We start from the raw sequence: 18,340 nt of genomic DNA on the forward strand, positions 1-18,340 counted from the left end.
AAATAGATTGATACATTTGCTGAAGGTTTGAGACAGTGCTTTTTCTTAATTCCCACCCTGCCCCTCCCCCCCCTTCTTTTTTCTTGTTCAGTAGAGAGCTCCTTTTCAACATGGCAAGAAAGAAGGAGCAAGAAGAGGTGAGACCCAGGCTGAGAGAAAACAGGTCTGCCAGTGTGTTAACCTCTCACTGTTGTCAGGCCTGTACCGTGTTCCTGCAGCCAGCTGGATCATTGCTCCGCGGCCCGGTAACTCCGGGCTGTGCTGCCTGCAGCACCCCTGCCTGCAGCACCCCTGCCCCGCGCTGCCCCCAGCACCCCTTCCCCCAGCACCCCTGCCCCACGCTGCCCCCAGCACCCCTGCCTGCAGCACCCCTGCCCCACGCTGCCCCCAGCACCCCTGCCTGCAGCACCCCTGCCCCGCGCTGCCCCCAGCTCCCCTGCCTGCAGCACCCCTGCCCCACGCTGCCCCCAGCACCCCTTCCCCCAGCACCCCTGCCTGCAGCACCCCTGCCCCACGCTGCCCCCAGCACCCCTTCCCCCAGCACCCCTGCCTGCAGCACCCCTGCCCCACGCTGCCCCCAGCACCCCTTCCCCCAGCACCCCTGCCTGCAGCACCCCTGCCCCACGCTGCCCCCAGCACCCCTTCCCCCAGCACCCCTGCCTGCAGCACCCCTGCCCCACGCTGCTGGCGCTGCCTTTCACACCACAGCCAGAACCGTGGGTCCAGCTGCCGCCTAAGCAGAAGGCACTAGCAGCAGCGATAAATGTAAAGGGACATGGGAGCCTTGCCTTGGGTGTTTCTAGCTCATTTCCCTTTCCCAACCCAACTGTTGCAACCCCCAGATGTCCTAGTTTCTAAATTTGTCCTTGCAGAGCCAATGCACAATGTGCTTACCTGCTGCAGACACCCTCTCGCGGTGCAGAGCTGCTCCCTAAGGGTATGGAGATACTAAAAGCTTTCTGTCTATTTTAGCATCCATTAGCTCAAGGAAAAAAGTCTAAGGAGATGATTTTTCACATTATGAAACCTCAGCAGTTTCTGTCACTGAGTAGACAGCCACTGTTGCCAGGTTCAGATGAGACAACAGAGCCCAAACTGGTTCAGAAAGAGAGCACCTTCTCGCTCCTGGCGACAGTCCCTCCAGAGCAGAGTTAAGTTCTCTTGCCCTTGCAGTACCTGATCAACCAGCAAGCACAGTGGCAGTTCTTAGGGCTTCCTTTTCAAGCAACAAAATATCTTAAAGATGAAAAATCAGTCACCTTACCCAATATCAGTAAAGTCAAGTACATTATAAGGTACTGAGGCAGAAGCAGAACCTTGGTTTCTAACAGGAGATCTCAGTGAAAGCTCTGATAGCTGTTCAGATTAGTAAAAATGCTTCAGGATATTACTACCCTTCTGGGTTTTGCCAGCGTTACATCACATAACGTTTAGAAAAGTGCCTTTACCTATATATTTCATAGTATTATCTTGCACATCTACTGATAAGGGAGAAAAGAAAACCATGTTCAAAAGCATATATGAAAAGCTCAGAGTGTGGTATGACAAACTAAAAAGAAAAAATGTGAGAATTTTGTGGTAGGATTTTCAGAACTCTTATGTAAATCTGTGGATGTAAGCCTTTGAAATTAAATTTAAATATCATCACCACCTGAATGTGGCTGGCCTTAGTCTAAGCCAGGTTAGCAGCCTGAGAAATGTGCACACAGAATTCTGATTACTTTATGCATTTTAACATGACACAGACTGGAAAAAAAGCTATTAGTAAATCAAAGAAAACAAGTCAAAAATTAAAGAAACCATTTTTAAATTGTAGCTAAAATATAATTATAAACAGTGCATGGGAACACAGGAATCCGTGCACCGTTTCAGTGTTACTAGCCTCTTACCAGATGCAGTACAAAAAAAAACCAGATTGGAAATGTGGAACCAATAGACACAAAAAGGAAATGAAAAATCAGTATCTTAATGTTCATATGGGGCTTAAGATGAGCATATGAGAATATGCTTCTGCTTCTTTCATGTTATTTATTTGTTACCCTTACTGTCACATGCACTTCGGAGTGTCCTCTTCAACCCCCATGCCTGTTGTGTCCATGTACAAAACAGGTTAAAAGGGACCAAGGAACACTTTAGTCTGTTGGTGTTCCTCACGTATGAAAGCTGCGATACTCACTCCAAATATTTAATTGATCCCAAGGTCAGTCCCTTTGAGACCCAGCTTACATTAACACAAATAATGCACTGCTAAAAAGAAAGATTTCCTCATATAATTAAGTATTTTAGTGCTCTAGCTAACATGATTCCTAGATATACTTCCCTTCTTCCATTAGAGACTTATAACATTAATGTCTCGTGTTTGCATTTGACAGTAGAAATAATATGAAGTAATTATTTACACTAGGAAATCTTTTAAAATATCAGCATTATATAGAAGCAAATATTCTGAACAGTGAGAAAGTGTGCTTTTGGATTTTGTAATTTTTCCAGCTCTTGATCCGTTTAGTCTGATGAACAGTTTTCCTGGGAGTTATGGACGGTGGCTGGGTTTTCTGATGTCCAGTAATGGTGGGGTTCACATTGCAGTGTCCTTTGGTAGGAAGGGGTCTCTCCTCTAACAGTTTGCCAGGTTTTAATAAACTACTAGGAGCTTTCTGTCTCCTACAATTTTGTCAGATTTGGTTGATAGAAACAAGGAGTTCAAACGGCATTAAGGGTGGGGGGGACCCAAATAGGTATGCACACACACACACACACACACATGCTCTCACACAGAGAAGGCTGATGCCATGTCTCCTTTTCTCAGGACACCAAAAGAAGTAGGCTTAATATGACTGATAAATCCATACAGGTAAAGTCTCAGTGAAAATACTGTGTCTGGTTGTGATAGTACTTGAGGGAGTAGAATTTAGCTGAGCATCTCCTGAGAGAACATTCACAAAAGATGTTGATCCCTCCTGTTTCTGGAAATATCAAGAGTGCTACACTAGTAATTTTTGACCTCATGCTTTAATAGTTTTCATCCTAATGAGGCCAAAAAATGGAAAAGAAAGAGATAATTAACTTCCTGATGCTTGAAATTATTTTTTTACATTTTTAATTTGATCAAAAATTTCTACTCATCTTTTTGTGAGAGACTCAGACCTGAGGGAACAGAGATGACAACATTGACAACATTAAATCATATTTGGACAAGTTAAATCTACATTGTTCCTAAGCTGCCTATCATCACGAATTCATGAACATTAATTCTGGTGTACTAACGCAACTTTCTAATGACTACCTATTCCTGCACTGAGGATTGACATGTACAGCCTGATAGTCTTGTTATGGGGTGTTTTGTCAGTGCTAATACAGCTCCTGCTTGCTATATTACCTCATCACCATTGTATTAACCTATACAGGTTTTCAAGAAAGACGCCTGAGTTTTAGAAATGCTGAGCAGCCAGATGCTTCAGTGACATCAACAGAAGATAAAAGTGGTCAAAATCAGGTGCACTTTTAGAAAGGATGAATGTGCTGTATCACAGCAGAATAAGATCAAAACAATATCATTTAGTATAAGAGCCTGCTATTTACTTCTGAGAGGCTCCCCACCTAAGTGAAATAAGCTGGATTTGGCCCTTGATTGCTCTAAAATGGATCAAGGGACAGCAAAATATTTTATATTAATTTGATATTTTGCTATCAGGCTTTCCTCTTTTAAATAGAAACAGGGGATACATAAGATGAGGATTGGGAGAATTTAGGATTTCAGCTTAAATGGGAAAATCTAGATGTTAAGTATGTTATCTGATCTATACATAGGCATGGCTTCAAATTTATTATAGCTCATTTTAAAGCCAGAAAATTTGCCAAAATTAGTAATGATTCAAGCTGTAATAAAAGATGAAGTCTGTGCTAGATCATACGTATTAATATACCGTCAGCATAAAATGCCAATTTAAATTCACTGATGCCAGTCTCCATCCCATGAGAATCTGAAGCAGCATTAACAGCTTTTGTGAAAGGCTCTCATGTTTAAATAAACCAGCATGGTGATAGGGAAGAGGAGAGACACAGAAAATAACTTTTTCTGTAGCAATCAGACTTTAAAGTTTCCAAGTTTTCTTGATCTCTACAACATCAGAATTTATCCAGCTGGATGTCTGAGCAAGCAGTCATTTACTGCTGGCAATGTTAAAAAGTGCCAGTCCCCTATGAGGCAAAAGGTAGATGAACATGGTCTTTTGGCAGCCTGTATATTAAGACCTACCTATTCCCAAGTTCTCTATCAAGGACGTCACTGAGATTGGTAAAATGTAATTGGATCTGATTTTGTACTGTCTGGGAATTCTGAATTTCAGTACATCACTCTTCAGGCTGGTTTTGCAAACACAGTATCCCGAGATTCCTTAACAAATACTACCAACCCTCTGCAACACCCACTGCCTTCAAGCAGTGTGATTCAGACAAGTAGGAGCTTTTCTTTCCATTAGTCCCACTTTCAACTTCATTTTATCAATGAAATGGCTCTCTCCTTTCCTTTCCACACATATAATCCTCTCCTAAAGTCCAGCTTTTAGTGATTAATAGCATTATGAAAAGTCTGGCTAACCCTTTAGCAAGAACTGTCAGAGCGTCAAGGCCAGCTCAGGGCTGACTGTCGTTATTCCTGATTCTGCCATTGATGTGCTTTGAGATTGTTAATAAGTTAATTAACCTCTCTGACTCAGTGTAAGCACTGGTGTAATGCACACAGTAATGCTTACCACAGAGTCCCGCAGATGTAAGGTGTGGTAAAAGGGTAGAGGACTATTATTGTTACTAACGATCATTAGTTTGAAACCATAGCCAGGCAAAACCAAAAATAACAAGGCCATTGCAATTAGTTGAAAGGTAGGGTTATGATATTTAATTATCATTAAAAGGGTACATGATGAAAAATACATTACGTATTTTCAGTAGTACTACTTAGAGAGAGAGGAGAAAAAATTTTGTGGGATATCTACACTAAAGACCAGGAGTGACAGCTCTGAAAAATGAGGATCACTAAGCCTTCTGACTTTTTCTCCCAGCATACAACTTGTTTTTCCTACTGTATTGGCCACTGTGGCTATTAGAGTAAGTCTATTTTCATGTGTGATAGACTTGTGCACTGAAAGATAACAAGCGACAAGTCCATAAATTTATCTGTTCTTTTGTTGTTGCTGTTATTGTTCCTATTGTTTAATGCTAATAATATGTATTATCTAGAGAACCTTAGGTTTGGGTCAGAGCACTTTTGTACTATGTGCTGCACAAGTACATTAAAAGACATTAATGTTCTCAAAGAGATAGCAAAAATAAGATGACATCTTTACACAGCACAATTGGTTATACTTATCTTTCCATTTCTTTTAAACATTGCCCCTGGAATATAATTAGATAAAGAAAAAAAAAATCTCTTCCAACAGTTAAGATATTAGTGATCAGAACTGGATATTGGCAGTCTCAAAGAAGACATTCTTTTCCAGCTATCAAGAATTTTCCTTTATTGACTTGTATCTTTCAGCCTATCAAAGAAAACTTTAATTTGTAGCTGAAATCCTGATCCTCTGATGAATCATGTTTTCTTTTGAATGCAAAGGGCGTCTGTCTGGCAAAGTTGGCAGCCTGATCTCCATAAATATTGTTCTATTGATAAAAAGAGGAATTGCATATAGAGACTATCCAAAATAAATATTTTGCAGGGATCCTGAATGTCTGAATACAATAGAGCAAAGGAATGTTATCACATTTTAAATAATTCAGACATAAGCTGAAGCGAATATTAGTTTTAGTTGAAACACTGTCAAATGCAGTTTGCACCTTTTGTTTCATTTGGGAAATCAAAATGGACACCTGTTTAGGGGTTGCTGTTTCCTTTTTATCATCTGTAGGGATTTGCCATTGATTTTGTTGGGAGCCAGTCTGAGCTTCTTAGTTTCTAGGCGATTTAAAACAGAATTTCAGTGAGGTATTCAGAAGCACCAAGCTGATGTGCTCCTGCCCTTTGGGTGGAGGTGGATGGAAAAAGAGCCCTTTGTGCCCACCCTGTCAGAAGCCTTTGGAGGCTCAGGGCAGCTGCCTCTGTGTGCCAGTGGGGCAGGCATGCAAGTGGAAAATCAGCTGTGCATTGCAGGCAGCAGACAGGATCAAGGGAAACCTATATGCCCCCCCCCTTCATGTCAGGAAAGCAGAGAGACACAATTTCTTCCCACAACGTTATCCCTTTGGGGGCTCTCTTGGCGTGGTGCACCTCCCCACTGCCCCCATGCAAAGCTGTGCCCCCCAAAAATGAGAGACGTGTTGCTGTATGCTGGCATACCTCTTCCTTCCTGCCCTGTTTGCTCCTACAACAGCTACTTACATAAAGCAGAAAGGGTGTGTGTGTGTGGAGGATTACTGCATGAGAGTCCTCAGAAGGGCTCACGAGTGGTGCCTCAGCACCCTCAAGTCTCAGCAGAAAATGGTCTGACACAGAGGCGTGAGCCAGCTCGTGCTCAAGCCAGCAGGACTGTACCTCCGTGTATCCAGTGTCATCCTCCCGCTGCTCCTTCCTAGGGGGAGCAATGGGGGAATTTCTCTCATCAGAGACTTTTTCTTCTTATCAATGAATTGCACTATATTGCTGCTGTAATACATAGCCTATGAATAACAGAAGACATATATTTTTATTGGCTCATCTATTTAAGAAAAGAGAACTCCTGTCATCAGTGCTGAACTGTATACTAAAATTCGAGGATAATATATGAGCTACTATTTCTTTACTCTGTAACTCACAGCACTGCTGTGACTGCCATGCAAGGGAACATTTGTATAGTGTATGTGACAGATATGCCAAAACTGGCTGTTTATCTGCTTTTGTCTTCCTATGAATCATTCGTCTTTCTGTATACCTCCTGAAAAGGGTCTCCTGTTTCAAACTGATTTATTTTTTTAAATGCATGTTTACAATAAAATCATAATAAAACAATACTTCTGCAATAAAAATAGCGGTATTATTTGCTTAGAAGTTGATTCCTCTGTACTGGACCCTCAAACTGAACTTCCATTTTTGCTTATATTCTAGATCACGGAGAAGCTTTGCGTCTTACCAGCTTTCCTTGCTATAAGCACATTTTGGCACTCTCACCCTCTCAACATGTTCAAAAGGGTCTACTACTTTTAAAAGGGGGTCACAGCAGTTACATCCTCTCTGCCATTTGTAGGAATCAATCAAAGGCCTTCTTGGCACAAACTGAACCTTAAACATGCATATTAGTTGCTAAAAAAAAAAAAAAAAATCAAAAGAGTGAGAGATGGAGATGGCATTCTGCTCTGTGTTGACCCAAAAGGTTTCTCTTAAGGTTCAAAGAACATTTAACACCACCCAGGGAATTAACAAAACCCAAGGAATCAGCCACCCGCGGGCAATTCCCCCATCGTTCTGAACGCCCCGGCGCTGCTCTCGGAGCACACGGAAATGCCCGTTTGAAGCCATGCCTGGCAGTGCAGGGCTCAGTGTGAGGGCTGAGGCTGGAGAAGGTCCACCCGGGAGCTCAGCCCTGGGCAAGGGTGGCTGTGCCACACGCTTGGGCAGTGCTGCGGCACAACCTGGTGCCTGAGCCCCCCCAGCCACAGCCTGCCCTGGCTCTGCCTCGCCGGTGGAGCTCACGGTGGCTTCCTCGCCCTGCTTCTTGCACAGACAAACAGCACACCTGAGGGAGAATAAAGGACCGCTTGTAAAAGGAGTTCAGCAAAAACCTGAGACAAAGAAAATAAATAGTGGTTCATGAAAATGTCATGCGACCAAAACCAAGGGCACAGAATTCCTCAGACAATCTAAGAGAAATACAATTGTGTTTTGTTACAGTGCCATCTGCTAGAGTGCAGGTCTTGAAATTTGTTAGAGGAAGGCTGTGTAATCAAAATATAGCCTCTTGTCTCGGCTCAGTGATTTAATACCATTGCTTTTGGGTACAAAACATTCTCCAAAGTACTGCTGTGCTGCACGTTACAAGAATGCCTTTCTGGTGTATCTGTCAGAGGTCTGATTTCTAAGCACAAGCTGAAGTTACTGGGGAATTTTGCTTAAAGTCATGCAGCATACTGTGGATGTCTGCATAACAGTTTTTGCCTTCTTCACACTCCTCTTTTTCTGCTTTTTGTTCTAATTCTTACAACTAGAATTGCTGAAGCTGGGATTTGGGGGAAGGCTTTTGGTAAACATCAGAAAAATACTCATTAAATTGGGAGAAACTTTTGCTTCATTTAGGTCTACAATATTAAATTTAAGAGGTATACTAAACCCTCTTTTTCTCTGGGACTTCAATGGTTTTTCACTGGCAAAAAAGTTTTGCACCTGTACAGAGTTACACCCTGGGACAAAGTTTTAAGGCTATACTCACTATTATACCATGAAGCCACAGAAGACTCTACATTAGTGCATCAGAAATTCACACAATGATCGGTATTAAAAACTTTCAGTCCTATCTTAGAAGCACAGAACCCAATCCAGCTACCTGAATGTAGGCCCCTCGTGCCACTTGCATGTCCTACCACGTCCCACATGGTGCCTCGCCTGTCTCTCATGTGGGGGAATGCAGGTTCCCAAGGTCTCACAGCCAAACCTGGCAGCCCCTTGCAAATGTCCTGAACATGTTTTGCATCTTAGGACATGTAATCTGTCCACTAATGTCTTCACATCTAATTCACTTCAAAACTCTTAAATACATTTCAAAAAAATAAAGATCAACTTCTTGACTTCGTGTGTTTTTTAGCCCTTTTGAGTAGAGATACCACTCTTAGGAGTTTGTTCAGAAGGAAGCTCCCACAGCTGTCACAAGTGCCACTGTATTCACTGGAAAACTTTGTTTAGTTTCAGTGAGCTTCGAACAGAGCTCACCAAGCCATTATTTCTCTTAAAATGGCAGCTAGAGGCCTCAGCTGAGACTGACAAGTACTGAATAAGAGACAAGAACTTCCCAAAAAGTTTTTAAATTAAAACCATCAAATAGATGTGATAGACAATGGGAAAATAAACTGCATTTTTAAAAATTATACTGATTTTATAGATTTTTTTTCTACAAAAAATGTATGTGGTGGAATCTGAAAAGGAGCCTGCTGTCCCCAGGTCCCAGGTCAGCACTTTAACTACAAAGACATTCTTCTTCACCTATCAATTGTGAGATAGGTAGCAGAGATTAGGTTAAAGACCATTATTAAGAGCTTAGGAGTTAGAAAATGCATGACCTAATGCCCACACAACTTATAAGCAACAAGGCAGTGCATGTGCCCTAGGATGCCATCTTTCATCACATGCTCATGTCCTTTTTTCCTTCCCACAGGTCCTTTCTTGGTGCAAAAAGCTGATTGTACTCAATTAAGAACGCACAAGATTTTATTTTCTCTCCATAGTTCAGTGCATGGCCTAAGCTGTCTTTCTTCTCCACTGATGAAGCTGTGCTGTAAAAGTAGGATTATTCACATCCTCAAGAGCACTTTACAATGCTTTTCACTGCAGTGTGTACGTGCTTCACCGTCATCCATGACCTAGTTTCTCAAAGCTCCTCTGAGACACAGACTTTGTATTTTTCCCATGTTTCAGATTTGGAAATGCAGTGCAGAATGACTAATGTCAAGTCAAACAGCATATGCACACTTGGGGCTGCAAGGTCCTTGGGTGTGCTCTGGGAGCTTGGACAGGGAGAAGTCTCATCTCTGGAAAATTTAGTTGGTGAACTCCAACCACTTTCTAATGAGAGGTTTTGAACCATGATATTTCAAAGGCATGTCACTTGGCCAAAGGTGAATTTTCATAGTGACAATAAACCTGATATAATACTTATCCTTTTATGAAACTTCATATCCCAGCTCCCTATGTTAGAAGACACTATATTTAAAATAAAAGATGCTGTGTAGTTTTGAGACAGGTAGAAATATATTCTTTATCCCATACCTCATGCTCAAAACTGGCAGTATGGATTTAGCTGAAATATGCTTTGGGGAAAAAAAAAAAAAAAAGAAGTTAAATGGAAAATTTAATTCCAAATGGAGAAAGCTTGGAAGACTTGTGAGAAGCTGAAAACAGGGTATTAAAACAGGAAATGTGCAACCTCAGGAATATGCTGCTGGCCTGACTGCAGACTCAAAGAGCATCCAAAACAGAGACATAACATTAAAAGGAGTATACTGTAAGACTGAAAAGAAAGGAAGCCACAATAAGAACACCTAAGAAAATAATGCCTGTCAAGAAATAAAGCATGTTTTACAGATAGCAATCCCAAAGAACACTATAGTGTGTATTTCTCTGATTATTCTTACTCCAGACTTCTGGCACCATGGAAATATCTTTTTCTTGTTTTCCACTGCCAGCTTGTACGGAAAAACAGCTTACTGGTTACATAAAATAGAGGTTATCAGCAATATTGCTAATTAATGTTGTAGTTGCCAACTAAGAAGTTAAACTCTGACAAATATGACCTAATGTTACACAAATATGCTTCATCAATCACGGTTAAAAAGATACACAACAGCCAGTATTTTCTTTGGACTAGTAATAGAATCTATTGGCAGTTAGTGTAATTAAAGGGTAGTAAGCAGATTAAAATGTTTGGGGGTTTACAGCCTTCTTGTCTACAGAAAAAGGATGAAAGTGTTTTTAAAATGCCACAGCTTTGAACTGGTGGTTATTTGAAAAGGGAAGAGTTTAGTGGGAGCCCAAGGATCTACAGGCAAATCCAGGTTCAGCGTGGGGAGATCTCAGCTCTCTGGGCACAGCCAGGCTTTTGGATGCCCTCTGATGGATGCTCGCTGTTGCGGACACTGATCTTGCTCACAGTAGCCAGTGGTGCTGTGCTACAGTTCTGGCATCCCCCTGGGTATCTGTCTGGTGGTGTGACATACAGAGCTATTCTTTCTTTGCCCCACTGTGTCCTGTAAACTTTGAAGCTGATGTGGAATATTGGTAATGTGGAGAAGCCTGAAGAGCTATTCAGGAGACGGGTTTGCTTGGCCTCTTCCCTTCAAACGGAGCAGAGGGAAGTACAGTTCATTGTTTAATTTATTAAGTGCAGAATTTTTTGAATGATGGCTTGTAACAGATGGGAGCTGAAGACTGCCAAGATGAATAGGGAGCTTCAACAGCAACCCAAAATGAGATATTCAGCAGATTATGTTCTTAGGCTTAGGTGCAAAGACTAAAGAAGGAAAAAAAGTCTTGCATGGGAAAATTCACTTTACTGATCTAAGGAAGCTAAATCAACATTTTTACAATTCTGTTTCAAAAAAATGAAATCTAATGGTGAGGATGAACCAAACATTCTTAAATATTCACTCTAAATGCCAATTTCCCACATGCCATGCAAGAGAATGGATTGACCATTTTTTTAATGCTGCCAGAACAACGTTACTCATCCATTTTAGTACAGGCTCAGTAAATCAAGGATACATTTCACAGTAATATTTATTTAAGCAGCAAAACATTACTCATTGACATAGAGAACTAAAGTTCCATTTATGCTCAGCAATTTATCATTAGACTCACTGGATTCACATACCATCCCAGCAAGATAAGGAAGGCTATGAAAAAACCTGTTATTTATAAAAAGGAAAATCAAAATCAGAATATTAACTAGAGTGCACTGCACTGTGATGGAGGTTTTGTTCTAATATTGGCAAAAGAGAACAGCACTATAAAAGCAGAAATGATACATGAAACGAACATGGCTGGAAGTAGTGGCAGTGAAAATTGGCTCTGAACCTTTCATGAACCCATAGACTTCAGTGGCCTTTGGATGAGGCCCAGAAAAAAGCCACATTTTTATATGGCAGAGAAATTTGATAAAGGCACAGTCTGAATCAGAAATAGAGTTGTGGGGAGCTATGCAGAGTAGACCATGAAGCAGAAATAAAAAGTATTTGTACAGTCAAAGGAACAAGTATAGTAATTGCATTCACTCACATTAGATCCAGTTGACTGATTTCCATTTAAGGAAGTTTGAGCTAGAAAAAAATTAGGAATCAGAATTGAAAAAAAATCCTTCAGGCTCTGGGTTATATATCTAAGATGAACCCTGAAGGCAACAATACTTCTGTTATGCTTGGCATTTGGCCCATGCTTTGCGTTTCAGTTGGGTTTCACTAATCACAAATCCTCAAGGGTATATAACTTCTCCTTCCTTTCCTGGGATCATCTGGCTGGCTCCCCATTATGCTTCCAGCACAGCTAAGGTCCATGAAATGCCATGCACAAACACTTTGGCTCTTCACGTCTCCTCATGAACATGGGTAAGAGCTGCTGTTTCCATCAATGTAGGACTGGGTCTCCAGTGAAAGAGGTTTCCCTTGTTCCTGATGAAATGGTGAAAGGCTCCTGTGAAGGTGGCTATGCACCAGAAAGAAATGCACAAATGCATAGTGTGGGTCTATAAATGCAGCTGCAAAGCTACACTGCAAAACCTCTTCATATCCCCATAGGTACTAGAGCTCTTCAGATGCCTTGGATGTTTAGTTTTTCCCAGGATTGTTTGAATGAAATGTATTTATCCAAGTGAGTGATTTCATCAGCAGAAGACAGAGTGAATCCCTTCTTTTGTTCCAAGAAGGATGTGATTCGTCTGACCTTGTTTTCAGCTTTGATAGAAGGAGAGATCCTGTCCAGCTCCTAGAACAGCCAGCAGATGCGGGGACTAGGGCACCCTTTAAGGACCTGAGCCATATAGGTGCAAGCCAAGAGGAGAAATGTGAATGAACCTCTTATTTTTTCATCATTAAAGTAGTGACTAGAAAGGGAGGGAGAATAATAGTACACGATGTCTAGCTGGAAGAGAGCATTAGTGGCTGCAAAAGCCAACCTGGTTGTACAAGTTGCAGCAGTAAATGCCAGATTTAAGACACATTTCAGTGCACAGCAATTCTTTTATCTACATATTAGGTATTTTCCTGATGACTGATTCCTGAGTAGGAACAGCTTGTCTTGAGCTAGCCATAGTTTTACCCGCTCCAGAGGCCTTCCCTCTTCTTTTCATGGACATTGTGGCAGTCCTGCAGGGACAGCAGAGACCTAGGCAGGAAAATGTGAGAGCACATTGAACATTGTGTTGTACTGGCCTACATTTTTTTGTCCCACTGCTGATTGTTGCATTTGCTACGGGCATTTTCCCCAGATACTGGAAGAGATCATGGAGAAAGAAGAGGGGAGGGGAGGAGAGTTGTTGTGGATTGAGCCTGGTTGGCAGCCAGTCACCACACAGCCACTCTCTCCCCCTTCTCTTCCAGCAATAAGAAGGGACAGAGAGCCAGGCTTGGGGTTTAAGATAGGACTGGGATGGAGAAAAATCACCCTTTATGGGCACGAGCAAAAGGCAGACTCATTAGGGGAAGAAAAAAAAGAACATACATTTATTACAGACACTAACAACACTTAACAAAGTAGGACAGTGAGAAACATTGCCACATCTTGAGAACACCTTCCCCCCACCCCTCCCTTCTTCCCGGGCTCAGCTCTGCTCCCGATATCTCTACCTCCTCCCCCAGCGGTGCAGGGGCAGGGAATGGGGGGTGCAGTCAGTGCTGCCACTTCCTCCATCTTCAGTGGGGGGAACTTATGGAACTTATTCCCCCTGCTCCATCGTGGTCCCCCTCTCACAGGAGACAGTCCTCCACAAACTTTCTCCAACATGAGTCCCTCCCACAGTCCGCAGCATTCCCCACACTGCTCCGTCGTGGGTCACCAACTTTCTCCAGCTGGATTCCCTCCCACGGCTGCAGCCCTTCCCGAGCTGCTCCGGCGTGGGACACCCCTACATGCTGCAATCCTCCCAGTGCTGAATTACAGCAGCGGGGCTACCTTTTCCCACAAGACCCCGGCCTTCTTCATGCACAGCACCTTGATCAGCCAGACAAAAAAAAACACAGGCCATAAATCAATGTCTGTTCCACCGTAGATCTTCATGGGCGGCAGGGGGGGTCGCCCTGCTGTCTCACCACAGGATACAGGGGGGTCTCTGCTCCGGCACACCTCCCCCCTCCTTTCTTCCTCTGTTCCTCCACTGACCTTGGTGTTCACGCAGCTGCAGCAACTCCTCCTCACAAGTCCCACTGCTCATCACCACATCCCTTCTTAAATATCCCTTCTTAAATACGTTATTGCAGAGGCGCAGCTGATTGGCTCAGTTTTTGAGCAGAGGTGGAGCTGACTTGGAGCTGGGGGAGCTTTGAGAAGCTTCTCACAGGGGACCGCCCCTATAGCCCCCTCCCCTGCCACCAAAAAAACCACCACTCACTCAACCCAGGACAGGAGTAGAGGGAAAGGAAGAGGAGAGAAGTGGGTAGGGGAGGGAGGGGAACGGGGAAGGAAGCAGAGCGGAGCAGAGTAGAGAGGAGAGATCTGCAAAAAAGTTATTTTATACTTCAGCAGATGCCCAATGCGGTTTGTACTACAGCGTTGCAAACAACTGTGCTGTCAATGATGCTTTGGCCATTCAGTGGTAATTCAGAACACAGGTGTGCTTAATTTAAGCAGCTCCTTGTTTTTTCTGCTGGTTATCTCAAACTCATTTCTGGGGTGTCTGGTTTTCCCCATGCACCTCAGGGAAAAAACAGTCACATACAGGATTTTGGATTCTGCATCAGAATATAGCCACCTAATTTTTAGGAGATTAAGCCTCTCTTTGAGAAGCTGGACAATTGTAAGTGGTGAAGAGCAAATAACATCCTGTATTTGCACATGGATGCCAAACAAATGCCTTATTAATGGTAAAACATGGGTAACCAAGAGTGTCTCATGTTATGGGGTCAAGATTTCTTGGAATAAAATTGTGCTTCCCAAACTACTTCCTGTGAGAAGCTTTTTCTGAAGAAGAATGTGAACAATGACTTATGTGTCTTTAGAAACAAACATTAATGGGTAAATTAGAACATTATTAATATGTAAAAATGAAATTTTATCTCTAGCCTTTCTTCTTCATGTTTCTGCAATGATGTCTTCTTTTACCTAGCCCTCTAAAAATAGTACATCATTTGTGATGTACAAGCAAGCTACTTTCACAGGCTTGAAGGGAGCAGTGACTATGGGCATGCAGTAAAAAATTGTCAAGCTAGAATGGCCAAACCGCCATAATATTCTATGTATTATACATTAACCTACTTTAACTGAGAGGCAAACCACATGACATTAAACTAGTCTAATCAAGGTTTGAATAGGCACCCAGAAATAACTGCAAACTGAAACATGACATGTGTGTACCAAACTTTACTGAAGTACCTATGACAAAAATTATGTTTGCAGACACAACAGATTTGCACAAACATCTAGAAACCAAATACTTTAATAATTACCAAATGTTATTCAAAACATTGTTGATATTCTAAAACTTGTGGCTGGGAAGAAAACACACGTTGGGCCTTATCCAACACCTGGTTGATTATCTCAGCCTCAGGATAACAGAAGCTATGTTTTAGATAAATTTGCAGTCACTTTAAGATAAAATGGTACAAAAAAAATATAAATTTAATTGCTACAGGAAAAAAAAAAGTACACTCGATCAAAGGATGGCTTTGCCCAGTCACTGGTATGTAGTCTCATCTTTCATATTTAGGTATCTGTGTTTTCAACCAGTAGTCAACTCAACACTTGGCCACAACTGTTGTTCCTATCCTTCATAATAACTGCCTTGGGAACCCTTATGACAGGATCTGCCCCTGCAGTAGACTAAAAGAAATACTCCAGATATCCCAGAGGAAGTGTTACACCTTTGTCAGTATGGTTCACATATGGAAGTATGTCCAGAAGGTGGAAAAGAAAATCTTAGTGGTTTTCTCCCGTTCAGTATGTCACATTTTGGGTGGGTTTAGAAGCAGACACATTGCAACATAGTGCTAGCACTATACTTTATGTTTGACAACGTTTATTAGTCCTGAATTAAATCCAGCCTGTTTTCTGTGTTGGTCAGTCATATGTCTGACTGGCTGGATGGGTCTGTGTTTCTTTACAAGAGGATTCGCTTTATTTTGGAAAGAAAAAAGAGGCTGTGAAAAACTTTGAGGACAAATCTTTGCTCTGCAAGTTAAAATTACTAATGGAAATATTTTTATTTGTTAGCTAAAGCTAAATTTTTAATGTCTTATTTTGTTATTCCAGATTCTTGCAGGCACAACATTTTTTTTTTTAATTGGAGAAAGAAAAGACATGTTTACAGCAGCATTATTATCTAGACTGAGGGTTCAAAATTTTATAAGAACATTTCATCTATTAAATCAGAAATCATTTGACTAAGGATATAATTTTAGAAATAGTTAAATAAATGCTGAGTAAGCAGCAAAATATCCTATTTCATTTAGCCATTGCACGAAGACATGTCACACATTTAGATGACACCTTTTCACTCTGCTACCGTGTTGTGCACTGGTTTCCACAGGCAGACTGGGGACTGAGGTGGGGATGACAGACTGCTTTATCTCCTTCACTTCAGAAAACAGAAACCAGTTGACAGTATATTCAGAGAGAGAGAGAGAGAGAAAGAGAGAGAAATTGAGAGAGAGAGAAATTTGTTTGAAAACCACCAATGATATTATGAAATATCAAGTTCTAATTCACATGACTCACACTAACTACTCTCCCCAGGCTGGCCAGATGACAAAGCACATTATAATTATGTGGCTAAGATTGAAATGCTCTTAAAGCCTATGTAACTAGTCTAATGGACTCCACTAAACCCACCAAGGGCACTAGACCTCACAACTAAAGACTGTAGTTAGATATTACAAATGGCAAGGCTGTAGTCCAGTGAAAATATGGTGCTACTTGCAAATTGTTTCTCCCTAAAATGATTGCTCTGATGAATGCTCAAGGAGAGTGACATCAGTTAGTGGTCACCCATGACAGTTTCATTCCTTCGGCCATTTCCTATCGCTTCAACTATAATGAAAAAGGGTTTATTTCCTTGCATAAAACTCCAATTGAAATGAATAGGCAGGGGAAATCTTTTCTAAAACTAGACCTCTCACTCATTGAGTAAACAAGAAAATTCCTTGAAGGACGTATTCATAGCAGGATTATTGTTCTCAGCATGGGTCTTCAGCAGAATAATTTCCTACTGTATATGAAATAATTTGGCCAAATGAGGACAAAAGGAGAGTACAAACTGCTGGTTTCACTGGCTGGACTAGATTAGCCTTCCTGATTAGCCTTGTCTGTGGTTTTGCTCCCCATTCCATGCTAAAATGAATATGCAGATCTATGATGTGAGTGTATAAATGTCTTCCCCCAAAACAAAATTTGATTTTGAATAGTCAGTTCTCAATGCACTGCAAAATCACCTAGAGAGTCCTCAAAAGGAAAGATAAAAAAGAAAAGAAAAAAAAAAACAACAAAACAAGAGGAAATATTTTCAATGTCGTAAAAATTAATCTATTTTAAGTGCAGAATAGAAGCACAGATCCAGAAAATGATTCCTACAAATTTCTGCTTCCCTTTACTCACTCAGATTTTTTCTATTCTTCTTCCATTTTCTCATCCTTACTTCTTAGTTTTAATGAGTTTATTTACTTTTTCCTATAGTTGTTTTGCCTTTCTTCATACTAGTCACTGACTGTCCTTGTTCCAGTCTTCAATATGCCCAGTTCTTCTTCCCAGTTCTCTCTCTCCCCTTGTTCTTCTGTGGCTCCTCCCTTTTATGTCATATTTTCCATTCCTCCTTTGCCAGTGAGGAGCTCTGAGCTATGGTCTCCTCCCTGCCACAGAAGAAAGTAGGAACAGGAACACATACAAAGGAAAAGAGTCTTGTGGAAAAGAGGGGAAAATGGAAGTCCCACCATTGCCTTGTGCTGCTTCCATTCAAGAGCTCGCTGCTTAGAAATTCGTACTTCATTTTTCCCCCTCCACTAGTATGTGAGGAAAAGGGAGTAAGAAATCCCTTGTGGAGCACCCAGACCACAAAGACAGCAAGAAAAAGAAACATTACCTTCTAGCAAAAGAACAGATGCTCATGCTTTCCCTTGGACCTTTAGAAAGATTATACAGTCACATCCATTGGAGAAAATCATTCATCAGTTTTCTGCCTATCTTCAAATCACTCCCAGTTTACCCTGATTCTTTGGATTAGATAATCACCTGGCCCAGGCAGCCACCAGGAACTCACCCTGCCATCGCAAGTCCCAGGTTTCCTGATGAAGAACTCAAGAAAGTTACAATATCAGTCTTAATTTGGTTTTTATTTCTTTCATTATTTCCCTTGTAATGATTTGAAAAAGAGCTCTTGAAGAGCTTAGATGTTTCTTGCAACTTAGTTAAAATGCCTGACCTGCCACATCTATTGCTCTTCCCACTAGTCTATGATGTTTGGTCTACTTTGTGAAA

Source organism: Tyto alba, unplaced genomic scaffold, assembly GCF_018691265.1.
Source record: "Tyto alba isolate M040663 unplaced genomic scaffold, T.alba_DEE_v4.0 Super-Scaffold_2, whole genome shotgun sequence".
Taxonomy (NCBI): Eukaryota; Metazoa; Chordata; class Aves; order Strigiformes; family Tytonidae; genus Tyto; species Tyto alba.